This window comes from Sinohyriopsis cumingii, unplaced genomic scaffold (genome assembly GCF_028554795.1).
Source record: "Sinohyriopsis cumingii isolate HCF-2022 unplaced genomic scaffold, ASM2855479v2 utg000695l, whole genome shotgun sequence".
NCBI classification, from domain to species: Eukaryota; Metazoa; Mollusca; class Bivalvia; order Unionida; family Unionidae; genus Sinohyriopsis; species Sinohyriopsis cumingii.
In genome coordinates, this window is record NW_028315924.1 from 711,129 (window position 1) to 737,485 (window position 26,357).

General features: G+C 38.9%; 1 protein-coding gene across 1 annotated transcript in view; it reads left to right on the forward strand.

Moving 5' to 3' along the window:
• Window positions 1–3,261: 3,261 nt before the first annotated feature.
• The window catches only part of LOC149773278 (uncharacterized), a 185,454-nt gene continuing 162,358 nt past the window's right edge, over window positions 3,262–26,357 (forward strand). Inside the window, exon 1 of the mRNA XM_089946503.1 lies at window positions 3,262–3,316. The gene's annotated coding sequence lies outside the window, so the exon portion shown is untranslated. The remainder of the gene's footprint in view (window positions 3,317–26,357) is intronic.

The following is a 26,357-nucleotide window of genomic DNA, read 5'->3' on the forward strand; positions in this document are numbered from 1 at the left end:
ATGAATACCAGAATAAGCAAACTTCTTGGACTCCAGATACATCTGGAATATATCAGGCGCCTGTTAAATGAACTGCCAATGTGTGTAGGTAGAGTAGTGTGAATATAAACACTAACTCTTTTTTCATAGTGTGAGTGTATGTGTGTTTGTGTTTGTGTTTGTGTTTGTAACTGCTCACGTAAGTTTGTGTGAATAGTAGATTATGGGTTTGTTTATTGTTTCTTAGCGTATGTGAAGAGTATAGTTTGGGTTTTATTATACGAAATGAGAAAGTAGGGGGATGTTTTCCTTCACGTCCGCGCGTTGTTTGGTCATGATCTAGGTAATATCAATTTTATGTCTTGGGGGATGTTGTCAATCACGTCCGCGCTTTAAGTATAAAAATAACAGTGTTTGCCATTGGAGCCCATTCTATGGAATAAGCAAACAAGAACATGCCAGCAGCTTCAGCTTTGTATAACAACCTTATGGGAAGTTGGTATTGGATGGTGGATGGATTGAATGTAGCAGAAAGGCTTGAACAGGAATGGAGGCATGCAGTGACAAAAGACTTCGTCTCAAGACAAGTAATCAGCCTCCGCTTAGCCATCGATATTGTAAAAGAAATGATAGAGGATGAGGAGAAGAGAATCAGAGGTTTAATTAACCCACCATATGTGAAAGTGGGTAAATTTGAAAGAAGCGATAGTTTATGTGACGAGTGTAAGGTGTTTTTAGAAGACATTGTAGAATGGACAGATTGATCTTTTGTGAAGTGGGGCTTAGACAAGCTTAAGAAAGCGGAAGAAGTAATGAGGAATGTGCTGACCGAAGAGGTCAAGAAGATCAAAGAAAAGTGGTCAAAGGAAAGAAAAGAAGAAGAAAATAGAAAGAAAAAGGAAGAACTAGAGAAACTAAACGCTAACTGGATGAAAATACAAGAGAAGTTCCGAGCCATGGGTCACCCGGACTGGATGCCGGAAACAGAAAAGAAGAAGAAGAAGAAAGGAATGATGGAAAAAATAAGAGGATGGTGGAAGAAGTTAAGGAGTTAGAAGAAGAAGAAAAAAACCCAAAGACCCTTTTCAGGGCCACCCATATTTCTCGAAAAGAGAATGACTTTCCATTGCCTACCCCTTTTTTAAAAAAAAATTTAAAAAAAAAAAATCCCATGTTCAATTCCCCTTGAGGCTATAGTGGCCCAAGACTTTTTCCCATGTTCAATTCCCCTTGAGGCTAGAGTAGCCCAAGACTATTTCCCATGTTAAATTCCCTTGAGGCTATAGTGGCCCACGATTTTTCTCCATGTTAAATTTCCATTGAGGCTATAGTGGCCCGGGGGGGGGGGGGTCTGTAATGCTAATTCCCATTGAGGCTATGGTGGCCCACTATACTACTGCCGTCTATGTTAATATTAATATTAACATAAATCCAAAGGCCCTTTTCAGGGCCACCCACATTTCTCGAAAAGAGATTGCCTTTCGATTGCCTACCCCTTTATAAAATTTAAAAAAAAAAAAAAAAAAAAAATCCCATGTTCAATTCCCCTTGTCCCTAAAATAGTTTTTTTTCTAACATGTTCAATTCCCCTTTGTCCCTAGACAAACCCAAACTCTATTCCCATGTTCAATTGCCTTTGTCCCTAGACAGACCCAAACTCTATTCCCCATGTTCAATTGCCTTTGTCCCTAGAATCGATATTTTTTTTCCATTGTTCGAATGCCTTTCTCGCTAAAATCAATATTTCCTTTTTTTTTCCTTTCTCCAATGTTAAATTCCATTGTCGCTAATCTTACCCAGGGTTTTTTTGCCCATGTTAAATTTCCATTGTCGCTAATCTTACCCAGGGTGGTTAATGTTAAATTTCCATGGTCGCTAATCTTACCCAGGGGGTGTTTTTAATGCTAATTCCCATTGTCGCTAATCTCACCCCTTTCACTACTCACGCAATTTTTGAAAGAGGAAAACAGAATATTGTCCAAGAGTAGGACGGGCTCAAGCATAAACACACATTAGATAGTGTAGGATCAGAAAGAAACAAATTAATAAGACAATATCTGAATAAATAAATCTTAGAAAAATCCGAGATGAGTGAGAAAAAAAAAAGCAAGCGCGTGCTTGACTGATTAAAATATGGAAGAAGAATTCGAGCTGGAAAATTCACTTAAATATATGAAAAGGCTGTGGGTTTGTACAAAATATAAGAAATAAGAGCAGGGAAGGAAAGAAGTTTGGAAAAAATAAAAGAAGAGAATAAGATAGATATAGAGAAATACGAGATTTTAGGCTGCATAAAGAAATCATTTAAAGAAGTATACGCCTCGCAAAAAATCGATACGGAGGAGATAAATACTTATATGCAGGGAGTAAAATGTGAGAAAATTTTTGAAGAGCAGAGGGAACAATGCAAAGATTTTCTTAGAAGTATAGAGATTGAAAAAAACAATAACCTCTCTGGGAGGTCGTGGGTTCGATCCCCGGCCGAGTCATACCAAAGACTTACAAAAATGGTACTAACAGCTGCCTCGCTTGGCGCTCAGCATTATGAGGTTAGTGTTAGGACTGGTCGGCCCAGTGTCAGGATAATGTGACTGGGTGTGACATAATGCCACATGTCTGCGGCATGTTGCCCCAGTGCTAGACATTACTAAAAACTGCCACAATGCAGACATCGTAGCGATATGACTGAAAAATTGTTAAAGCTACGTTAAAATTCTAAATCACACACACACACACACATAACCTCTCTGGCGAAAGGAAAATTACCAGGGATCGGACAGACGGACTGACAGCAGAATTTTATCAAACATTTAATAAGGAACTAACACCGTTATTGGAATCCCTTTACAACAATATTGGGGAAGGGGGGCATGGGCGCCCGCAGGATTTTTTGCGGGGGGGGGGGGGCAGTCAGTTACGGCCGGGAAGTTAGTTGCGTAGTTCCGTGCGAGAGCAGTCTGAGGCTAAAGCTAATATTTACTAAGCGTTTTGAACAGTCTTGTGATTATTTTCAGCTTCATTTGCATGATTAAATTTGTTGGAATATATATATATATATATATATATATATATATATATATATATATATATATATATATATATATATATATTCATTCTGAATTGTATCTTCTTGGAATGAATTGATGTGCCAATTAGTATTTGTAAAGTGTTCATCTTAATAACAAACACCTCGTTGTAAAAGTGAGGAGGAACTACAATGTCGATGTAGTGAGGAAATATTTCTTGTTTTGATCCTTCTCGTGCACCATACTTTTTTTGCCTCGCAAACTTCCTGGTTGACTCGGGAGGCGTTTGGACTAGTGATATAAACATAAAGGTATGTGTTTAATTTTTAAGATACATGTCATGTCAGAATCAGTAGATGACAAGCAACATAACTGTATGAATAATTGTATTCCTTCAATCAAATTGTTTCAGAATTATTACTCGTGCTATACACTAGAACGTCTATGTTCGACTTTCTATGTCAAGAGTTTGTAAATTAACAGGCCTACAGCCATTATAATACGGATAAAAGTTTAACATAGACATGACGTCGCATTCTCATTATAAGATAACAGAGACCGCCAGAATAAAATAAAAGGAAAATAAGTCATATTTATTTGTACAGACTTGACATTTTTGACTCCTGTATCCCAGCACACATTACATTCATCATAACTATTACTGCGCTAGATCACTCTAAACCATAATACACCAGGAAAAAAGATATATAAAAAAATGAGCAGAATTTCAACACAAAGCATGGACATATGACTCTGGCAAAGTCACTTCATTGACAATAACAGTGTATAGGGTAAAGGGAAGTAAATTATCCCAGGGTTAATATAGCCTGTGGGATAATAGTACAACCCTAAATCCGATGGAAATCAGGCCCATTGTCAGACCGGACAAAGGGAAGAGAGTACATCAGTTTTATGGGATAACAAAACTCAAACTTTTGATGGATAAAAAAGAGAAAAACCCTGCTAAATTATTTTACTGCATTATTGATTTTAATACAGAAAGACCTACAGACCTTATGGAAAGACAGGGATCCATATAGCACACACACACTTTTGAAAAACAGGGTGTCATTTCTGGGTCTCTAACCAGCCATATGTGCTGGGATGGGGCCTGGGAGTGTCAACAATCACTCTAAAGAATGCATTCCTTCCTCACCACGTGACATGCTTAGGCCTAATGGTGTTTTTCATCCGTATAGGTTAGCAGTATCTCCTTAAATTCTATCTCCTCCACACTCAAGATCTAGACCACCATCATCTCCCCACAGAGGCATGATATTATACAACAAGCAGCACAAGCTATCACTACAAAAACTCCAGAACCTGAAAAAACACAAATCAACACAACAATAACACTAGAACCTGAAAAAATGCAGCACAACACAACACCACCAGAACCTGAAAAAATGACAGGCAACACAACAACAACAACACAATAACCTGAAAAAATGACAGAAATTACACAGGCACCCAACACTTCACCCAAAAGATATAGGCATAAAAGGAAAGCAAGCACATCACATGCTAATCAAGCCAAAAAACAATCACAACAACAACAATCCAAACAAAACTCACCCAATACCAAATCACCAAAGACATACTTAAGGAACTATCCATCACACCACCAGCTCCACAGAGCCTGCAACTATCAGAAGACAAAACAACAACATTAACAATGACAGCTACAGCACCATCATCACCATTGCCAACCAATACCCCAACCTGTACACCAACACCAATGACCCAAACTCAGCCTAAAGGACAGCAAAAAAGGAAAATATATCTTTTCAACACCCCCAACAAGCCCCCCCAAAAAAGCAGAAGGAAAAAAACCCAACTAACTCTGAACAACAAAACAAACCTGAAGCAGTAGTATCTGATGAAATAAACAACATCAACAACAAATCTAACTAAAATGCTGACACTAAATAACATGTACCAACACTCCCTACTCATAAATATTATTACATTTTAACCCCTTTTTTTGGAAAAAATGGAAGAAAAATCAGACTAAACATTTTATCTCTCAGTTGTAATGGTATAAACAATACTAAAGCCAATACAATCTTAAATCTTGCCAAAAATTATGACTTAGTATGCTTACAAGAGTTACATCTGATAACACCCAAAACAATTAAACATTTAGAAGACCAATTAAATGCCATATTCTTAACTAATACCAATATACAAGACCTATGTTCAGGAGTTGGTATAATCATTAATAATAAATGGTTAAAAACTAAGTGGAAATTATTCGATACTCCAATTAAATTCAAAGGAAGACTGATACATTTATATTTTAATAATCTTCATATTATGAATATATATGCCCCAGCAAACAAGAAAAAGACACTATTCTACAATCCGTTTATGAAATATATGCAAACATACAATAATGAAAATACTGTTATCATAGGTGATTTTAATAACATTACCCAAGAATGTAATAGAACTAAAGGCATTACAATGTCTGATAAAAAATACCTGAAACAAATGCAGGAATTCATAGTAAACAATAATTTAACTGATACTTATAGACACAAATATCCCAGGAAAAAAGAATATACACACAAATATTGGTATGAACAGTCTAGGATTGACAGAGCTTACATTCACAACAGACTTGTTCCGAATCTTATTGATAGCAACATTTTACCAATTGATATTTCAGACCATAGACCTATTAGAAATTATTCTTAAATTAAAAGAACAAAATAAATGGGGAGGGGGGATGTGGACAATGAATAATTCCATCCTTGATTTCCCCAAATATAGAGAAGAAATAATTAACCTGCTACAAAATATTGAATATAAATATGCATATTACTGTTGGGAAGATACAAAAAAAGAAATTGTAGATATAACTAAAAAAAGTTTAAAAAATGATCTTACAAAACAACCAAAACACTGAATATAAATGTAAAAGAATACTAGAAAACCCCAATACAACAAACAAACAAAAAGAAACCACACAAAAGATTTTAAAGCTAATAGAAGAATATAAACTAAAAGGAACCAAAATAAGGGCCAGAAAATTTGGCTGTCTATTTGCTACAGGGAAGAACATATATGCTAAGGGAGAAATAAGGAAAGTCATGGAAAGGAACATTACCTAATTAACTGATGATGGAAAAACATATACAGCAAAATAACCTATATTGGATTATATACATTCATACTACTTAAACCTATACACTTCACAGAACATTAATGATAAGATAATTAACAAATATTTAGAAAAAATTAATGTACCTAAAATCAACAATGAGATTAAAGGAAAATGTGATGCATTGATAACAGAATTAGAAATTTATATAGTTATACATGTAGATCAATTAGCAACTAACAAATCTCCAGGATCAGATGGCATAACAGCTGAATTCTATCAAAAATTTAAAATTCATCTAATTTCTATTTTATTAAATATATACAACACTTCCTATGTTAATGGTGAAATGACAGATTCTATGAAAGAAGGGATAATAACATTAATATTCAAAAATAAGGGAGCGTCAGAGGAGATCAAGAACTGGTGCCCTATCTCATTGCTTAATTTAGACTATAAAATTTTAAGTAGGATTTTGGCAAACAGAATAAAAGAAACAATGGAAGAAATTATAAACCCCCACTAGACATGTGGAGGGAAAAAAAGGGATATATTAAATAACACTTTATCAATTAAAAATATATTAGACTATATGAAAGACAAAAAATGGGGGGGTGGGCTCTCATCCTGTTTGACCAGGAGAAAGCCTTTGACAGGGTAGAAATAAATTATATCATAAAAGTATTAACAAAAATTGGATTTGGAAATGGATTCACCAATTGGATTACAACACTCTATTATAATGATATTACATCTAAAGTACAGACTATAATGGTGCAACAACCAAATTTATAATAACTAGATCTGTTTGGCAAGGTTGCCCCATTTCAATGCTCCTCAGTATGTCTTAGGAATTGAAATACTACAAAAAGCAATCCAGCAAGACACAAGAATTAAAGGAATTAAAATACCAAACATAAAAGAAGGATGCAAGTCTTTTCAACACGCTGATGACTGTACTAACATAATTACAACAAATATATCCTATTTTCACCTAACTATTCAGTATAATAATTTTGGGAAAGCCTGCATCAATGTCAACAAAACAGAAATTCTTTTAATTAACAATTGGAAAAATTATTTTACAGGATTACCAAATGAGCAGATTAGACATCAGGTTAAGGCATTGGGGATTTATTTTGGGAAAGATAGCAAAATTCTTAATTTTACTCAAATAAAACATAGACTCAAAATGCACAAAGAAATATGGACTGATAGAAGCATTAGTTTTGCACATAAAATACAAATTATGAAGACTTATTTATATAACTCACTGTGGTATGAATGTAATGTTATAGAATTTGAAATATTACCATATATTTAGAAAAACTAGAATCATTGATCATGAAATTCATATGGAAAACAGTACACAGGATATCCAAAAACACATTACAAAAAAAAAAACAGAATTAGGGGGACAAGGTCTCCCTAATCTAATAACAAAACAGCAAACAAATATAGTGCATAGATTAAACACCTTATCTTCTAACCCCACCTACTATTGGCAGGGACTTTACATCTTTTGGTTTGGCAAATTATTAAGTAACAAAACTGACATTCAAAAAAATAAACAATTAAAAATGACAGATATAAAGCCTACAAGTAATTATAAGATAATACTGACAATTTAAAAGTTTCAATCCAATAAAGAAATATGGCAAATTCTAGAAAAAATATATTAGAAAAAGAAATATCAGAATTAACAGACTCCAAACCTAATCATATTGAATGTAAAATAAAAAATGTTAACTGGCCCACCATATGGAAACATTGTAAGGGAATAAAGGAACCAAACAAGCAAGCTAATATTTATTTATATTTATATAATGCATGGTGGACGGATGAATAAGCATATCATAGAAAAATTATACCCTACCCATCTAAATGCATACTTTGTGGGAATGCAATAGACAGTAAAAATCATAAGTTTAGATTGTACTTACTTAACTAACCCTAGGCAAATTGTAATTAATACAATCATAAGAAAAATAGGAACCTTTAATCCATTAAACTTACTTTTCTCTGACCAAATAAATGACAAACAAATATACATGGATACAATTAATTTTATTAATTTAGCCATAAATGAAAGAAAGAATAAGAAAGGGCTCACCTAATAATGAACCGGTCTGGACAGCCATACAAAAATGGCTGGTTAAATAACACCAGACCAACACATTGAAACAGTAGAACCAGGTGGATAGGAAATAGGAACTACACAGACATAAACACATTCTTTATCTGACAATAAGAGATTTACTACACTTGTGAATAGAATCTATTCGCTGGTGTGGTCTCTTAACATACATGTCACTTTATTGTACATGTATCCTTTAGACTTCTTGAAAACCTCAAACGAAATGACTTGACAAATGAAGGAAGATTGATGGAGGAGTCTATGAAGGGCATTTCATACAGTGACACCCCAAAGGGACCCACACAGGGACCCCTCCACTAATGACTAGACCAACAACAAACATGGCTCCAAATTCAAAAATAATTAAATTATACTTTTCTAAAATAAAATATAGTGGAGATTTCAACCAGAGAGGTCATTTATTGATTCCCAAATGCGACTCTGAGAATTGGAACCTCCACTATAACTTCAGAGTTTAACTCCAACACATAGAGCCTTTTATATACTAGATATAATTGATCCTAAATTGACCTAAAAAGAATATTTGTTTCTCCAGAGCAGAATATGGTGGAGATTTCAACCAGAGAGGTCATATATTGACATCCTAATGGGACTCTGAAACCTGGAATCTCCACTATATCATTAGACTCAAATCTTTTCAATAAGTAAAACATTTAAGAAATTATCTCTCTCCTTTTAGAATAGAGTGTGGTGCAGGTTTCAACCAGAGAGGTCAGCTTTGACTCCCTAGAAGGGGCTCTGAGATTTGGAGTCTTCACTACAAATTTAGACAATATAAACACATTTGGATTAATTTTTTTACTTAAAAGACTATCTAATAATTTAAATTTTAATGGTCTTTTTTCTTTTTTCAACAGAACATAGTGGAGATCTCAACCAGAGAGGTCCAACTTTGGAAACTTGGGACTTCCACTATAACTTCAGAACAGACTTAGAAAAAGAACATGATTTGGAATTATATGCTATGGCACAATCAGTTAAAACTTAAATTATAAATGATGTTGCCGTTACATCCTCATGATAGAAACTTCAACTTTGAACACAACAATTATGTGCTACGGTGCATTCAGTTTAAACTTAATATAACAAAAAATTCTTCCAACACACAGTGTATGGAGGAATTCATCATCTCCAATTGATAATAAACCAAAACACTTAAAGCAAATGAATGACCCCCACCACCATGTGTGGGAAACACCTGTATTGAAATCAAGCAAACAATACCTAAAACCCATACCTCTATATGCTATGGCATATGTTCCTATAACAGACACACTACATGCATACACAAACAATAATACATCTCAGAAAGTTATTATTTTTGTAGGTATAGTAGATAGGAAGAAAACTTATAGATTTGGACTAGATAAGCCATCCGGTCATTTAGCATACAAAACATACATACATACATACATACATACATATATAAAAATAAAAAAAAATAATTAATATAAAAATAAAAAAAATTTTTACAAAAAAAAACTAAACAAAAAAAAAATAGCCTTTGGGTTAATAATACAACCCCTGTCTGAAGTAACTGGTGGAAATCAGGCCCACTGTCAGCCTGGACAAAGGGAAGAAAGTACACCTTTTAACTTCATGGGATAATAAAACTCACAGATTTGATGGATAAAAAATAGAAAATCCCTGCAAAAATTTTATAACGCATTATTGTTTTCTAACAACCACACTTACAGACCTAAGGGAAGGACAGGGGAAACCCACACCAAATACACTTTTAGAAAAACAGGTGTCATTTCTATGCTCTAACCAGCCATACAGGCTGGGATGGGGCTAAGGAATGTCAACAAAGCCCTAAAAACTGAATAAAAAACATTCTCTCCCTACAAAAGACCTGGCAGACATCTATTTCATGCAGAAAGAAATAGCCCATAAGTTGTTTGTTATCTTGTTCATGTGGGGTTGGCGTATACGGGGTGGGTACTTCTTTTCCTGCAACCCCGAACTTTTAACTCCTGTGCAAATTTTTCTTTCTGTTTATATTTTAACATGTAGTTGATTTATTTTATACAAACATGGTAACCTAAATCAATAATTCCTTGTGTTGCGTAGATATGTAATGGTGGATACTGACTGGGGGGTTACCATTTATTCCTTTATGTGTTTAAAAACATCGATTTGGCTTAGACGCTAATGTGTCACTTACCACTTTAATTCAAATTGTCTTCTAGAAATTGAGTTTCAATCGTGTTACTTTTGGTCGATTGCTTGTGGAACATTATTTATTTATTTATTTATTTATTTATTTATTTGTTTATTTATTTATTTATTTATTTATTTATTTATGTATAGTAGTGTTCTTAATTAGACTGTATTCTTGGGATTGTGGAACTTAATGATTTTGGTGTCAGTTGTTTTTACATATACTATTAATAATGTATGACGGTTAATAGACAAATGAAAATATACCATTTAACAATGGGAATTGTAGCATGGATGATGGCACACAGTGGCATACTAAGGGGGGTGCAAAGGGGGAGGTCATCTGGTAGGGTTTCTGATTACCTGATTCGGATATGCCTGAATAGTACAACCGCAGTTATCGGTTTTGATGAGGAAATATATTTTCTTTTCTTTTTAATATTATAATTTTCAAATCGCCACACTCTGCGCCCCACCCTTAGTGCACTCATTAACTGTACTGTTTAAAAATTTGCTTGCAAATATGATATATTTTTGTCTGTGTTTAAATTTTAAAATTATTTGTTGGGTGCCAAAGGAAGGATACGCCCCGGGTGCCAACTGCTTTAGGTACTACCCTGATTGCACATTATATTACTGACCAATACCACCCATACTAATGAACTCTCAGTTTAACTGTGAAAGACAGGACTAGGACTAGTCAATTATTTCATTCTTATTTCTTGTATTATTGTGGCCTAGTGGTTAGAGCATCAGCTTCAGATGCAGGATGTCATGGGTTCGATCCCTAGCTGAGTCATACCAAAGACTTATAAAAATAGTACTAACAGCTGCCTCGCTTAGTGCACAGCGTTAAGAAGTTAGTGTTAGGACTGCTTGCCTGGTGTCAGGATAATGTGACTGGGTGGGACATCATGCTACATGTCAACAGAAATTGTAGCAATATGACTGAAAAATTGTTAAAGCTACATTAAAAATCCAAATCACACGTGTGCGCACACACGCACACACACACACACACACTCTTGTATTCTTGTTGTAAGATTAAGTTTGAAGACTCTTTTTCTTGGCCTTTGATTATTATTACAGAGATATATTTTTGTTTGGATTATTCAGTGGAATTACAAAATGCTCATTTTATTTTAATATTATTCTGAGACTATTGTGAATTACACAAAGGAGTTCTGGACAAAGCCATTGTTACACAACATGATTGTTGACGGACAAGTACTTTCGAGGATCTGGGGTAAATTTGGAACATTTGATTCTTTGAAATATGTACAGAACTTTTTAAGGATTATTTTGGATTCAATTCATAATATTGTAAGAACCTCTTAAATTTCAATTTTATAGCTTTGATAGTTCAATTGTTATTAAATTTTACAAATTTGTTTGTTTTGCTTGGTTCTGTTTGTATGTTTATGACCAATATCTTTAGTAACACTACTATTACTGCTAGTCTTTGGAAGATATCCAGTTTTATTGAGGGGATTCATTTATTTAATTATCATTCATCGGAATTACTGTGCTCTAGAACTGATTGAATCATTTGATATTTAATAGCTGTTAGGGAATCACTGTGATTTCATTTAAAATACATTTTTGGGATTATATCATAATGATTATTTTGTACTATTGATACATTACAGAAAATAATTCTGAATACCACTGGGACTTATTTGGATTCCTCGATATGTTTGGAATCAATATAATATTTAAGACTTGTTATAACTTTTAAGGATTTCATTCACCATACTGTAAGTTATATTTACTTTTCTTTCTTCATTTTAGGTAAATACATTATATTTTTAATTTAAAAAAACTTGCTGGTTTTCGCTCTTTCTTATATATATCTATATATAAATGTATTATAATTTGCACATATCTTGCTACGATGGTCCTGAGGGGGGGTTGGTCTTTGGATATTTGAATATTTAATTAATAATAATCAATTTTTAGAGTGTTATAATAGGTTTAAGACACAACAACAACACAACGAAACATTAAATACATTAAACTGTATTGCAACTTTGTATTTTTGATTATATAAACACTGTATAAATGTATGGACTTTTTATGACTTGTCTTTCATGCAACATAAAGTTGTCCCTGTATTACAATGATGCTAACCAATCTCCCAACTGGGTGTGACAGCCTTCATCCTGAAAAACGTTTTTCTGCTTCTCCTGGACAGATGGTCATATTTATATGGTATTTTACCAAATTAGTAAAGGTGCAAGTCAATGGTTTGGAATGAAAATGATCTCCAATTTGATGACCATCAAAAAATAAATAAATCAATTGTTCCTCTTGTAATGGTTGCATTGACATTTAGGTTTCACTAAAATACTCGCAATATGTAATTGGTACTGAATAATAATAATAATAATAATAATAATAATGTCTTAATTTAAAAATGACAGCTCAGTGAAATTGTAATCTTGCTGTAGAATTTAAAGATGATATCTGAGTTCCATTATTATATTCCTTTAGACAGTCTTCTGTGTAAAAGTAAATAAATTACTATTTTCTGATACAAAGTATCATTATGCATCATCTTCTCATGTAAATTGAAGTATTTACTAGTCAAGTTTCTATCAGTTTTGTACTTTGCTATAAAATATATACTCTATACAAAGCATGAGCTTTATTATTTCAGTGACTTAAAATTGTATATATACATAACATGGTGGGAGTGGGAGACAAGTGCCCCAATCCTCCAAAATGCCCCATACAGCCTGCGTCTCTTACTGCCTCTGTCAACTAAAATCCAGCTCCTGGCCTTCGCGAGTGGCTTAGATTTGAAGCCCGGCAGACCATGTTTTCTACTAACAGGAGAAGGGGTGAAGGCGGCCCACTGGCGCCTTAAAACCAGTTGCTTCGGGTAGATGGGACTCGTAAACCTTGGATGGTAGCTCATCTAGGAGAAGGAAAACTCCGATTCCAAACCTCTGCTGCCTTGGGGCTATACCCACTCATGGGAAAGGCTAAGGGAGTAAACCCCGACAGAAAATCCGGAGATGGAGTCCCTAAGGCGGTTTGACATTGACTTCAACATCATTCCGGCAACTCCTGCGACGCCGTTGGTGCCAAGCTGTATCGGCATTCGTCGTTCCCTTGGGCACACCAGCTGCGTGGAGAGGGGGGATCTGCTGCATGGGCAACAGCTGATTCTCTATACCACCCTGCCCAGGCTTCATAGCTCCACTGAAGAGGACACTTCAGCGTCGTCGTACGGCGTCGGCACAACACGAGAAGTAGCAGTTTACCGGTTCTAAGTCAAAGCTCGATTGGCGTAGAGCTTGGCGCCAGGGGTTACTTCTGATGGTGGGAGAGATCACCAGGTCTCACTGGACAGCTACCGCCCGCCTCAAGCTGGGCAGCCCCAAGTCAGTAAGGTGCTGCCCGCCATGGCCTGCCTGCTTCACTGGGTGCGTGGAGCTTAGAGAACCATCTCGACAAGTGGGCCACAAAACTCTGGACCAGGAAAGACTAAAAGAAGAAATAAAAAGACCCCAACTCTTCGTTTTGCAACCTGGAACATCAGGACCATGTGTCCTGGACTGACCACTGACCTACAGCAGATCGACGATGCACGGAAGACTACCGTCATTGACAGAGAACTCTCCCGACTGAAGATCGACATTGCCTGCCTCCAGGAGACCCGACTGGCTGACAGCGGTACCATCAGGGAGCCAATTACACATTCTTTTGGCAGGGGAAGCCCTTAGATGAACCTAGGCAGCATGGTGTAGGCTTTGCCGTCAAGAACACGCTAATCGCCTTCATTGAACCTCCATCATCAGGTACTGAGAGAATCCTTACCCTCCGGCTGTCAACATCCTTAGGCCCGGTCAACATCTTCAGTGTGTATGCCCCAACCCTCTGCTCCACCTACGAGGAGAAAGACAAGTTTTATGAGGCTCTGGATCAGGCAATATCCAGTACCCCCAACAATGAAAGCCTTTACTTACTAGGAGACTTCAATGCTAGAGTGGGAGCTGACCATGAGGCCTGGTCCACCTGTCTCGGCTTTTACGGAAGGGGCAAGATCAACGAGAATGGTCAGCGACTGCTGGAGATGTGCTGCTCCCATAGCCTATGTGTGACCAACACTTTCTTCAAATGCAAGGAGATCCACCAGGTGTCGTGGAGACACCCACGTTCACGTCACTGGCACCAGCTAGACCTCGTCATCACCAGGCGTGCAGAACTGGCCAGTGTCCTCCTTACCCGCAGCTACCACAGTGCCGATTGTGACACGGACCATTCCCTCGTGGCCAGCAAGGTGCGAATATTACCCAAGAAGCTGCACCACGCCAAGAAGAAGGGTCACCCACGCATCAACACCTGCTGTGCAAGCAACCCAGAGAAAACACAGCAGTTCATCAGCAAACTGAAGGAAGCCCTCACCAAAGTGACACCTGATGACACCATTGACTCCAAGTGGTCCCATATCCGTGACTCTGTGTACAATTCAGCCATCACAGCTTACGGGAAGAGGGAGCGAAAGAATGTCGACTGGTATGAGTCAAACTGGGAGGAGATGGAGCCCGTGACTGAGACAAAGAGGAAAGCCCTCCTGGCATACAAGGCTGCACCTAGCCCCAGAACACCACGAGCCCTCAGGATTGCATGGAATAACGCCCAGAAGACCGTCCGCCGCTGTGCCAACACCTACTGGCTGAACCTTTGCAACAGTATACAGACAGCTGCTGACACCGGGGATACAAGAGGAATGTATGAGGGTATCAAAAAGGCGACAGGTCCCCCCCCCCAGCTACAAGACCGCCCCCCTCAAGTCCAAGACGGGTGAAGTCATCACAGACCCCTGGAAACAACTGCAGCGATGGGTTGAGCACTATCTCGAACTATATGCAGCCCTGGACGCCATTCCAGACCTGCCTGTCATGGAGGAGCTAGACATACAGCCCACCCTGGAAGAGCTCGGAACAGCCATCGATTGCCTTGCCTGTGGGAAGGCTCCTGGAAGCGACGGCATTCCGCCTGAAGTCCTCAAGAGCGGAAAACCAGCACTGCTCCAGCCCCTACACACACTCCTCTGCCTTTGCTGGGAACAGGGATACATCCCACAGGACATGCGTGACGCCAACATCGTCACTTTGTACAAAAATAAAGGAGACCGTAGCGACTGCAACAACTATCGGGGCATCTCCCTCCTCAGCATCGTCGGAAAGGCTTTCGCCCGTGTTGCCTTGGCGCGCTTGCAGATCCTAGCCTTCTGCGTCTACCCAGAGTCCCAGTGTGGATTTCGAGCCGGCAGGTCAACTGTAGACATGATCTTCTCACTACGTCAGCTGCAGGAGAAGTGTCGCGAGCAGCAGATGCCCCTCTACATTGCCTTCATAGACCTGACGAAGGCGTTTGACATGGTTAGTCGGAGTGGACTCTTCAGACTCCTGCAGAAGATTGGTTGCCCCCCCCCCCACGTCTGCTTGCTGTCATTATGTCGTTCCACGAGAACATGCACAGCACAGTGTGCTTCAATGGCGCAACATCTGAAGCATTCCTAGTCATTAGCGGAGTCAAACAAGGCTGTGTCCTTGCACCGACGCTTTTGCCATCTTCTTCTCCATGCTTCTCCAGTACGCATTCAAGGACTGCAGCGAGGGAGTGTACATCCATACCAGGGCTGACGGCAAGCTGTTCAACATCGCCCGTCTCCGTGCTAAGACTAAAGTCACAGAGGTACTCATCCGTGAATTGCTCTTTGCCGACGATGCAGCCTTGACATCACACACGGAAGATGGACTTCAGCAGCTGGTATGCCGCCTCTCCCATGCATGTAAGGAATTTGGACTGACCATCAGTTTGAAGAAAGCGAATGTCATGACACAGGACACAGACTCCCCTCCCTCTGTCTCCATCGATGGGTACAATTTGGAAGTTGTCGAGAACTTCACATACCTCGGGTCTAACATCTCCAGCTCACTCTCCATTGATTCTGAGATGGGCAGCAGGATTGCCAAGGCAGCAGCAGTGATGGCCAGACTTAACCAGAGGGTCTGGAACAACCCCAACCTCACAGAGAAGACCAAACTGCGTGTCTACCAAGCCTGCGTGCTCAGCTCATTTCTCTACAGCAGCGAAACATGGACCACCTATGCAAGACACGAGAAGAAACTCAACAGCTTCCACCTGAGATGTCTGCGGCGCATTCTGCACATCCAGTTGCAGGACAAAGTACCCAACACAGAGGTTCTAGAACGCGCCAACACGAACAGCATGTTCTCCATACTCAGCGAGAGGCGCCTTCGGTGGTTTGGCCATGTCAAGAGAATGGACCCAGGTCGCATTCCCTGGGACCTGTTATATGGGTAGTTAGCAGAAGGTGCACGACCAACTGGACGACCACATCTGCGCTACAAAGATGTTTGCAAGAAGGATATGAAGACAGCAAACATCAATGTCAACGACTGGGAGAGCTGTGCAAACAACCGTTCCAGCTGGTGTCTAGCTGTCAGGCAGGGAGTTCAAAACGCAGAGGAAAAGAGAAGAATAAAACAAGCTGAAAAGAGAGCTAAAAAGAAGGATAAGCAAAAGCGTACTTTGGAGCTACGCCATCGTCTCCCGTAGACGGACGGATGCCAAGACATAACATCTATACATACATTATGAGTTAAGATTTGTATATATAGGATATATATACATACTGACTAACCATTCCATATATGCTTGACATTTGAATAGGGTATTGGGTGGCTGAGTGGTCTAAGTCACTCTCCTTTACATATGATTGACATCTCACCCATTTCCATGTGAGTTTGAGTCTCGGGTTCAGCCACTGTGGGTATATGAGCAAGGTTGTAATTAGCTTCCAGTGAATCTGTGGTTCTTTCTGGGATTTTACTGGCATTTTCCTCCAGAAAATATACTGGCCTCCGTGTCATGCCTCTCATGTCCTGAACAATGGCATTTTCCTTCAGAAAATGTACCAGCCTCCATGTCATGCCTCTCATGTCCTGAACAATGGCATTTTCCTCCACCAAATATACTCGACTCCATGTCATGCCTATTGTGTCGTGAACACTGGAATTTTCCTCAACCAAATATACTGACCTCCATGTCATGCCTATCATGTCTTGAATACTGCCATTTTCCTCCACCAAATATACTGGCCTCTCTGTCATGCCTCTCATGTCCTGAACAATGGCATTTTCCTTCAGAAAATATACCTGCCTCCATGTCATGCCTCTCATGTCCTGAACAATGGCATTTTCCTCCACCAAATATACTGGCCTCCATGTCATGCCTATCCTATCCTGAATAGTGGCATTTTCCTCTACCAGATATACTGTCCTCCATGTCATGCCTATCTTGTCTTGAACAATAGCATTGTCCTCCACTGATAATACTGGTCTCCATGTTATGCCTCTCATGTCCTGAACAATGTCCCTTTCCTCCACCAAATATACTGGGCTCCATTTTATGCCTATCTTCCCTTGAACAATGGCATTTTCCTCCACCAAATATACTGGCCTCCATGTCATGCCTATTATGTCCGGAAGAGTGACATTTTCCTCTACCAAATATACTGATCTCCATGTCATGCCTATTATGTCCTGAACAATGGCAGCTTCCTCCACCAAATATACTGCCCTCCACGTCGTGCCTATTATGTACTAAATAGTGGCATTTTCCTCCACAAAATACACTGGCCTCCATGTCATGCCTTTTATGTCCTGAACAATGGCATCTTCCTCTACCAAATATACTTGACTCCATGTCATGCCTATGATGTCTTCAACAATGGCATTTTCCTCCACCAAATATACCGGTCTCCATGTCATGCTTATCATGTCCAGAACAATGGCATTTTTGGCCACCAAATATACTGGCTTCCTTGTGATGCCCATCATGTCCTGAAAAATGGCATCATTCTCCACAAAATATACTGGCCTCCATGTCATGCCCATCATGTCCTGAACAATGGCATTTTCAGCCACCAAATATATTGGCCTCCATGTCATGCCTATAATGTCCTGAATAGTGGTATTTTCCTTCAACAAATATACTGGCCTCCATGCCATGCCTAGTATGTTCTGAATAGTGGCATTTTCCTCCACCAAATATACTGGCCTCCATGTCATGCCTATCATGTCCTGAATAGTGGCATTTTCCTCCACCAAATATACTGGCCTCCAAGTCATGCCTATAATGTCCTGAATAGTGGTATTTTCCTCCACCAAATATACTCGCATCCATGTCATGCCAATTATGTCCTGAACAATGACATTTTCCTCCACCAAATATACTGGCCTCCATATCATGCCTATCCTATCCTGAATAGTGGCATTTTCCTCTGTCAAATATACTGTCCTCCATGTGATGCCCATCATGTCCTGAAAAATGGCATCATTCTCCACAAAATATACTGGCCTCCATGTCATGCCCGTCATGTCTTGAACAATGGCATTTTCAGCCACCAAATATATTGGCCTCCATGTCATGCCTATAATGTCCTGAATAGTGGTATTTTCCTTCAACAAATATACTGGCCTCCATGCCATGCCTAGTATGTTCTGAATAGTGGCATTTTCCTCCACCAAATATACTGGCCTCCATGTCATGCCTATCATGTCCTGAATAGTGGCATTTTCCTTCACCAAATATACTGGCCTCCAAGTCATGCCTATAATGTCCTGAATAGTGGTATTTTCCTCCACCAAATATACTCGCATCCATGTCATGCCAATTATGTCCTGAACAATGGCATTTTCCTCCACCAAATATACTGGCCTCCATATCATGCCTATCCTATCCTGAATAGTGGCATTTTCCTCTGCCAAATGTACTGTCCTCCATGTGATGCCCATCATGTCCTGAAAAATGGCATCATTCTCCACAAAATATACTGGCCTCCATGTCATGCCCATCATGTCCTGAACAATGGCATTTTCAGCCACCAAATATATTGGCCTCCATGTCATGCCTATAATGTCCTGAATAGTGGTATTTTCCTCCACCAAATATACTCGCATCCATGTCATGCCAATTATGTCCTGAACAATGGCATTTTCCTCCACCAAATATACTGGCCTCCATGTCATGCCTATCCTATCCTGAATAGTGGCATTTTCCTCTGCCAAATATACTGTCCTCCATGTGATGCCCATCATGTCCTGAAAAATGGCATCATTCTCCACAAAATATACTGGCCTCCATGTCATGCCCATCATGTCCTGAACAATGGGATTTTTTTCAGCCACCAAATATACTGGCCTCCATGCCATGCCTAGTATGTTCTGAACAGTGGCATTTTCCTCCACCAAATATTCTGGCCTCCATGTCATGCCTATCATGTCCTGAATAGTGGCATTTTCCTCCACCAAATATACTGGCCTCCAAGTCATGCCTATAATGTCCTGAATAGTGGTATTTTCCTCCACCAAATATACTCGCATTCATGTCATGCCAATTATGTCCTGAACAATGGCATTTTCCTCCACCAAATATACTGGCCTCCATGTCATGCCTATCCTATCCTGAATAGTGGCATTTTCCTCTACCAGATATACTGTCCTCCATGTCATGCCTATCATGTCCTGAACAATGGCATTTTCCTCATTCAAATACACTGGCCTCCATCTCATGCCTATGATGTCCTGAATAGTGGCACTTTCCTCCACCAAATATACTGGCCTCTATGTCATGCCTATCATGTCCTGAATAGTGCAATTTTCCTCAAACCAAATATACTGTCATCCATGTCATGCCTATCATGTCCTGAACAATGGCACTGTCCTCCTTCAAATACACTGGCCTGCATCTCATGCCTATTATGTCCTGAATAGTGGCATTTTCCTCCACCAAATATACTGTCCTCCATGTCATGCCTATCATGTCCTGAATAGTGGCATTTTCCTCCACCAAATATACTGTCCTCCATGTCATGCCTATCGTGTCCTGAATAGTGGCATTTTCCTCCACCAAATATACTGCATCCATGTCATGCATATTACGTCCTGAACAATGGCATTTTCCTCCACTAAATATACTGGCCTCCATGTCATGCCAAACATGACCTGAATAGTGGCATTTTCCTCCACTAAATATACTGGCCTCCATGTCATGCCTATTATGTCCTGAATAGCGGCATTTTCCTCCACAAAATACACTGGCCTCCATGTCATGCGAATTATATCCTGAAGAATGGCATCTTCCTCTACCAAATATACTTGCCTCCATGTCATGCCTATGTTGTCTTCAACAATGGCATTTTCCTCCACCAAATATACGGGTCTCCATGTCATGCCTATCATGCCCTAAATAGTGGCACTTTCCTCCACCAAATGCTGGTCTCCATGTCATGCCTATCATGTCCTGAACAATGGCATTTTCTTCCACCTAATATACTGGCCTCCATGTCATGCCTAAAATGTCCTGAATAGTGGTATTTTCCTCCACCAAATATACTGGCCTGCATGCCATACCTATTATGTCCTGAATAGTGGCATTTTCTTCCACCAAATATACTGGTCTCCATGTGATGACTATCATGTCCTGAACAATGGCATTTTCCTCCACCAAATATACTGGCATCTATGTCATGCCTGAAATGTCCTGAATAGTGGTATTTTCCTCCACCAAATATACTGGCCTGCATGCCTTACCTATTATGTCCTGAATAGTGGCATTTTCCTCCACCAAATATACTGGCCTCCATGTCATGACTATCATGTCCTGCATAGTGGCATTTTCCTCCACCAAATATACTGGCCTCCATGTCATGCCTATAATGTCCTGAATAGTGGTATTTTCCTCCACCAAATGTACTGGCATCCATGTCATGCCAATTCTGTATTGAACAATGGCATTTTCCTCCCCCAAATATACTGATCTCCATGTCATGCCTATCGTATCCTGAATAGTGGCATTTTCCTCCACGAAAAATACTGGCCTCCATGCCATGCCTATTATGTCCTGAATAGTGGCATTTTCCTCCACAAAATGTACTGGCCTCCATGTCATGCCTATCATGTCCTGAATAGTGGCATTTTCCTCCACCAAATATACTGGCATCCATGTCATGCCTTTTACGTCCTGAACATCGGCATTTTCCTCCACCAAATATACTGGCATCCATGTCATGCCTTTTACGTCCTGAACATCGGCATTTTCCTCCACCAAATATACCGGCCTCCATGCCATGCCTAGTATGTTCTGAATAGTAGCATTTTCCTCCACCAAATATACTGTCCTATGTGTCATGCCTGTCATGTCGTAAACAATGGCATTTTCCTCATTCAAATACACTGGCTCCATCTCATGCCTATCATTTCCTAAATAGTGGCATTTCCCTCCACCAAATATACTGGCCTCCATGGCATGCCTATCATATCCTGATCAGTGGCATTTTCCTCCACCAAATATACTGGCATCCATGTCATGCCTTTTACGTCCTGAACATCGGCATTTTCCTCCATCAAATATACTGGCCTCCGTGAGATGCCTATTATGTTCTGTATAGTGGCATTTTCCTCCATCAAATATACTGGCCTCCATGCCATGCTTAGTATGTTCTGTATAGTGGCATTTTCCTCCACCAAATATACTGGCCTCCATGTCATGATTATCCTATCCTGGATAGTGGCATTTTCCTCCAGCAAATATACTGGCCTCCATGCCATGCCTATTATGTCCTGAATAGTGGCATTTTCCTCCACGAAATATACTGTCCTCTATGTCATGCCTATCATGTCCTGAACAATGGCATTTTCCTCATTCAAATACACTGGCCTCCATCTCATACCTATCATGTCCTGAATAGTGGCATTTTCCTCCACCAAATATACTGGCCTCTATGTCATGCCTGTCATATCCTGAATAGTGCAATTTTCCTCAAACAAAATATACTGTTTTCCATCTCATGCCTATCATGTCCTGAACAATGGCACTATCCTCCTTCAATTACACTGGCCTCCATATCATGCCTATCATGTCCTGAATAGTGGCATTTTCCTCCACCAAATATACTGTCCTCCATGTCATGCCTATGATGTCCTGAATTGTGGCATTTTCCTCCACCAAATATACTGGCATCCATGTCGTGCCTATTACGTCCTGAACAATGGCATTTTCCTCCACTAAATATACTGGCCTCCATGTCATGCCTATTATGTCCTGAATAGCGTCATTTTCCTCCACAAAATACACTGACTCTATGTCATGCGAATTATGTCCTGAAGAATGGCATCTTCCTCTACCAAATATACTTGCCTCCATGTCATGCCTATGTTGTCTTCAACAATGGCATTTTCCTCCACCAAATACACGGGTCTCCATGTCATGCCTATCATGTCCTGAACAATGGCATTTTCCTCCTTCAAATACACTGGCCCCCATGTCATGCCTATCATGTCCTGAATAGTGGCATTTTCCCCCACCAAATATACTGGCATCCATGCCAAGCCTATTACGTCCTGAACAATGGCATTTTCCTGCACCAAATACACTGGCCTCCATGTCATGCCTATCATGTCCTGAATAGTGGCATTTTCCTCTGCCAAATACACTGACGTCTATATCATTCCTATCATGTCCTGAATAGTGGCATTTTCCTCCACCAAATATACTGGCTCCATGTCATTCCTATCCTGACCTGAACAGTGGCATTTTCCTCCACCAAATATACTTTCCTCCATGTCATGCCTATTACGTCCTGAACAATGGCATTTTCCTCCACCAAATATACTGGCCTCCATGTCATGCCTATCATGTCCTTAATAGTGGCATTTTCCTCTGCCAAATATACTGACGTCTATATCATGTCTATCATGTCCTGAATAGTGGCATTTTCCTCCACCAAATATACTGGCCTCCATGTCATGCGTATCATGTCCTAAATAGTGGCATTGTCTTCCACCGAATATACTGGCATCCATGTCATGCCTATTTTGTCCTGAACAATGACATTATCCTCCACCAAATATACTGGCCTCCATGTCATGCCTATCATGTCCTGAACAATGGTATTTTCCTCCACCAAATATACTGGCCTCCATGTCATGCTAATCATCTTCAGAATACTGGCATTTTGCTCCATCAAATATACTGGCCTGCATGTCATGCCAACCACGTCCTGAATACTGGCATTTTCCTCCAACAAATATAGTGGCTTCCATGCCATGCCTATCATGTCCTGAACAGTCGCATTTTCCTGCACCAAATGTACTGGCCTGCATGTCATGCCTATCATGTCCTGAAGAATGGCATTTTCCTCCACGAAATATACTGGCCTCCATGTGATGCCCATCATGTACTGAATACTGACATTTTCCTGCACCAAATATACTTGCCTCCATGTCATGCCTATTATGTCCTGAGCGATGGCATTTTCCTCCACCAAATTTACTGGCCTCCATGTGATGCATATCATGTCCTGAACAATGTCATTTTCTTCCACCAAATATACTGGCCTCCATGTCATGCCTATCATTTCCTGAATACTGGCATTTTCCTCCATCAAATATACTAGCCTCCATGTCATGCCTATCCTATCCTGAACAGTGGCATTTTCCTCAACCAAATATACTGGCCTCCATTTCATGCCTATCCTATCCTGAATAGTGCCATTTTCCTCCACTAAATATACTGGCCTCCATGTCATGCCTATCATGACCTGAATAGAGGCATTTGTATTCTAGGGAAATAAATTATTTGTTAAATTTTACAAAGCTTGCTGTCTTTACTCTTTTCCGTTACTTATTTTAAGAGCTTAGACTCGAACAGTAAATGGGGCACTCATCCTTGGGATACAGATTTTGCTAAAATTTCAGAAAACTTTGTTTTTGAAATTTAAATTCCCTTAGTTTCAAAATTATTTCACATTTTAGAAATCTTTAGTGAAATCAGCAAGCTTTTTTATAATGTCATTAAAAGTGGAAATCTTAATTTCGAATGCTATTCAGGAGCAGTGAGACTTCTTGAAAAAAGGTGGATTGATTCAATTTGCCTGAAAATCTGATCTTTCTGTGGCAAAAGCGTCTTTTACGAAGCAAGAAACAAATATTTTTGTCCAATATTTGGTATAATAGAATATTTTGGATAAAAGTGCTTGTGTTTTGATCAGTAAGTCTGTATCAGTCTCTAACGTAAAAGTAAAGGAATTAGAATTAAAATACAAGATGGAACTAGAGTTAAGAATCCTTGAACTTTAGAAAGATAAAGAGGAAAAACAAGTGCAGTTAAATAAAGAGGGATGAGGAAGGAGAATGCAACTGGAGAAAATTGAGAAGCAAACAGAATTAGATAAGGAGGAAAGAGATAGGAAAATTATAATGGAGAAAGAGGAGAGAGGGAAACAAATGCAGTTAAAGAAAGAAGAGAAACAAATAGAAATGCAACTAGAATTTCAGAGAGAAAGAGAGAAGAAAGAAAGGGAATGTCAATTTAGATTAAGAGAATTAGAGCTGGCAAGTGAAAATCACATTCCCACTTTAAATACGAATTCAAGTGTTGATGTTACTAAGAATATTAGGTTAGTGTCTCCTCTTAGAGAAAAAGAAGTAGAAAAATATTTTCCTCATTATGAAATAAATGCTGAAAATTCGAAATGGCCAAGGAAGAATTGGACTCTATTATTACAGAGTGCACTTTTTGGCAAAGCCTCATACATCTATGCTTCCCTGTCAGTAAAGCAGAGTGCTGACTGGTTAAATAATAATAAGAATAATAATAATAATAATAATAATAATAATAATAATGCTTTATTTATAGAGGGTGACTCATTGGTCAAGGACTATTCTCCCTTGAGGCCTTCTTAAGGGGAGTATATCAATGCACATTATATAAAGACAGCAATAATTACTGTTTATATAACATGTTTATTATTAAAATACTAAATTTCATTATCTAAAATGCACATACATGCTCATGATATTTATTCTTATATGCTCTAATAGTTGAAGCAGATTTTACATGAAGCTTGTTCCACAGAACTGTACCAGAGTATTGGAAGCTCTTTTTAAATTGCTTTGTTCTTAGTTTTGGTGCCAGAAGGTTTTCATGTGATATTGATCTCAACTGGTATTGTGTTGAAATGCATCTTAAAGGGTTATGAGTTAGTCCGTGAGGCTTATCGGCAAAAATTTAGGTACTCTAAAAAAGAAACTGGACAAACTCATGTTGAATTTGCAAAAGAAAAAGAGCAGTTATTTGATAGGTGGTGCTTAGCCGAGTAAGTTGATAAGGATAATGAAAATCTAAGACAACTTGTATTACATGAAGAGTTCAAGAACTGTGTCCATACTGACATTACTGATGAGCAGAAGGTCAAAACCTTGGAAAATGCTGCTCGTACTACTGATGAGTATTCCATAGCTCATAAAGGTTCTTTTGTAAGTAAGACTTCCACTCAGCAGTCGTCTGGTAAAGTAGCATTTCAGCCTAATATGAGCCATTCTAAATGTCAATCTGGCACAACTTTTAGTAGTCAAGTTTCTGATAAGATTGCTCAGAAATCCTTATCTCTTCCTCTGTGTACTCTTTTGCAAGAAGGCACATTATTTCTGATTGCTACAAATTGAAAAATAAGGCATCATAATCAAGATAGACCTATTACAAATGCTCTTATTTCTTAGAGGTCAAGTTCACGGTCATGTATTGTTGTTGGGTCTAATAAACCCGTCTGATTTTATTATGGAGAATTATGAACCATTCCTGTCAAAGGGTTCTATATAACTAATCAGTGATTCGGCCAGTCCTATCCCTATTAAAACTTTAAGAGACACGGGAGCTTCACATAGTCTTTTATTATCAGGTACATTGCCTTTTTCTGAGAAGAGTGTTCTTATTCAGGCAGTAGAGTGCGGCTTTGTTAATGTTCTCCATTGTGTAAATTAGTCATCAGACTTAGTCTCAGGGCTGGTGACAGTCATAACAGTGTAATCTTCACCCATTGAGG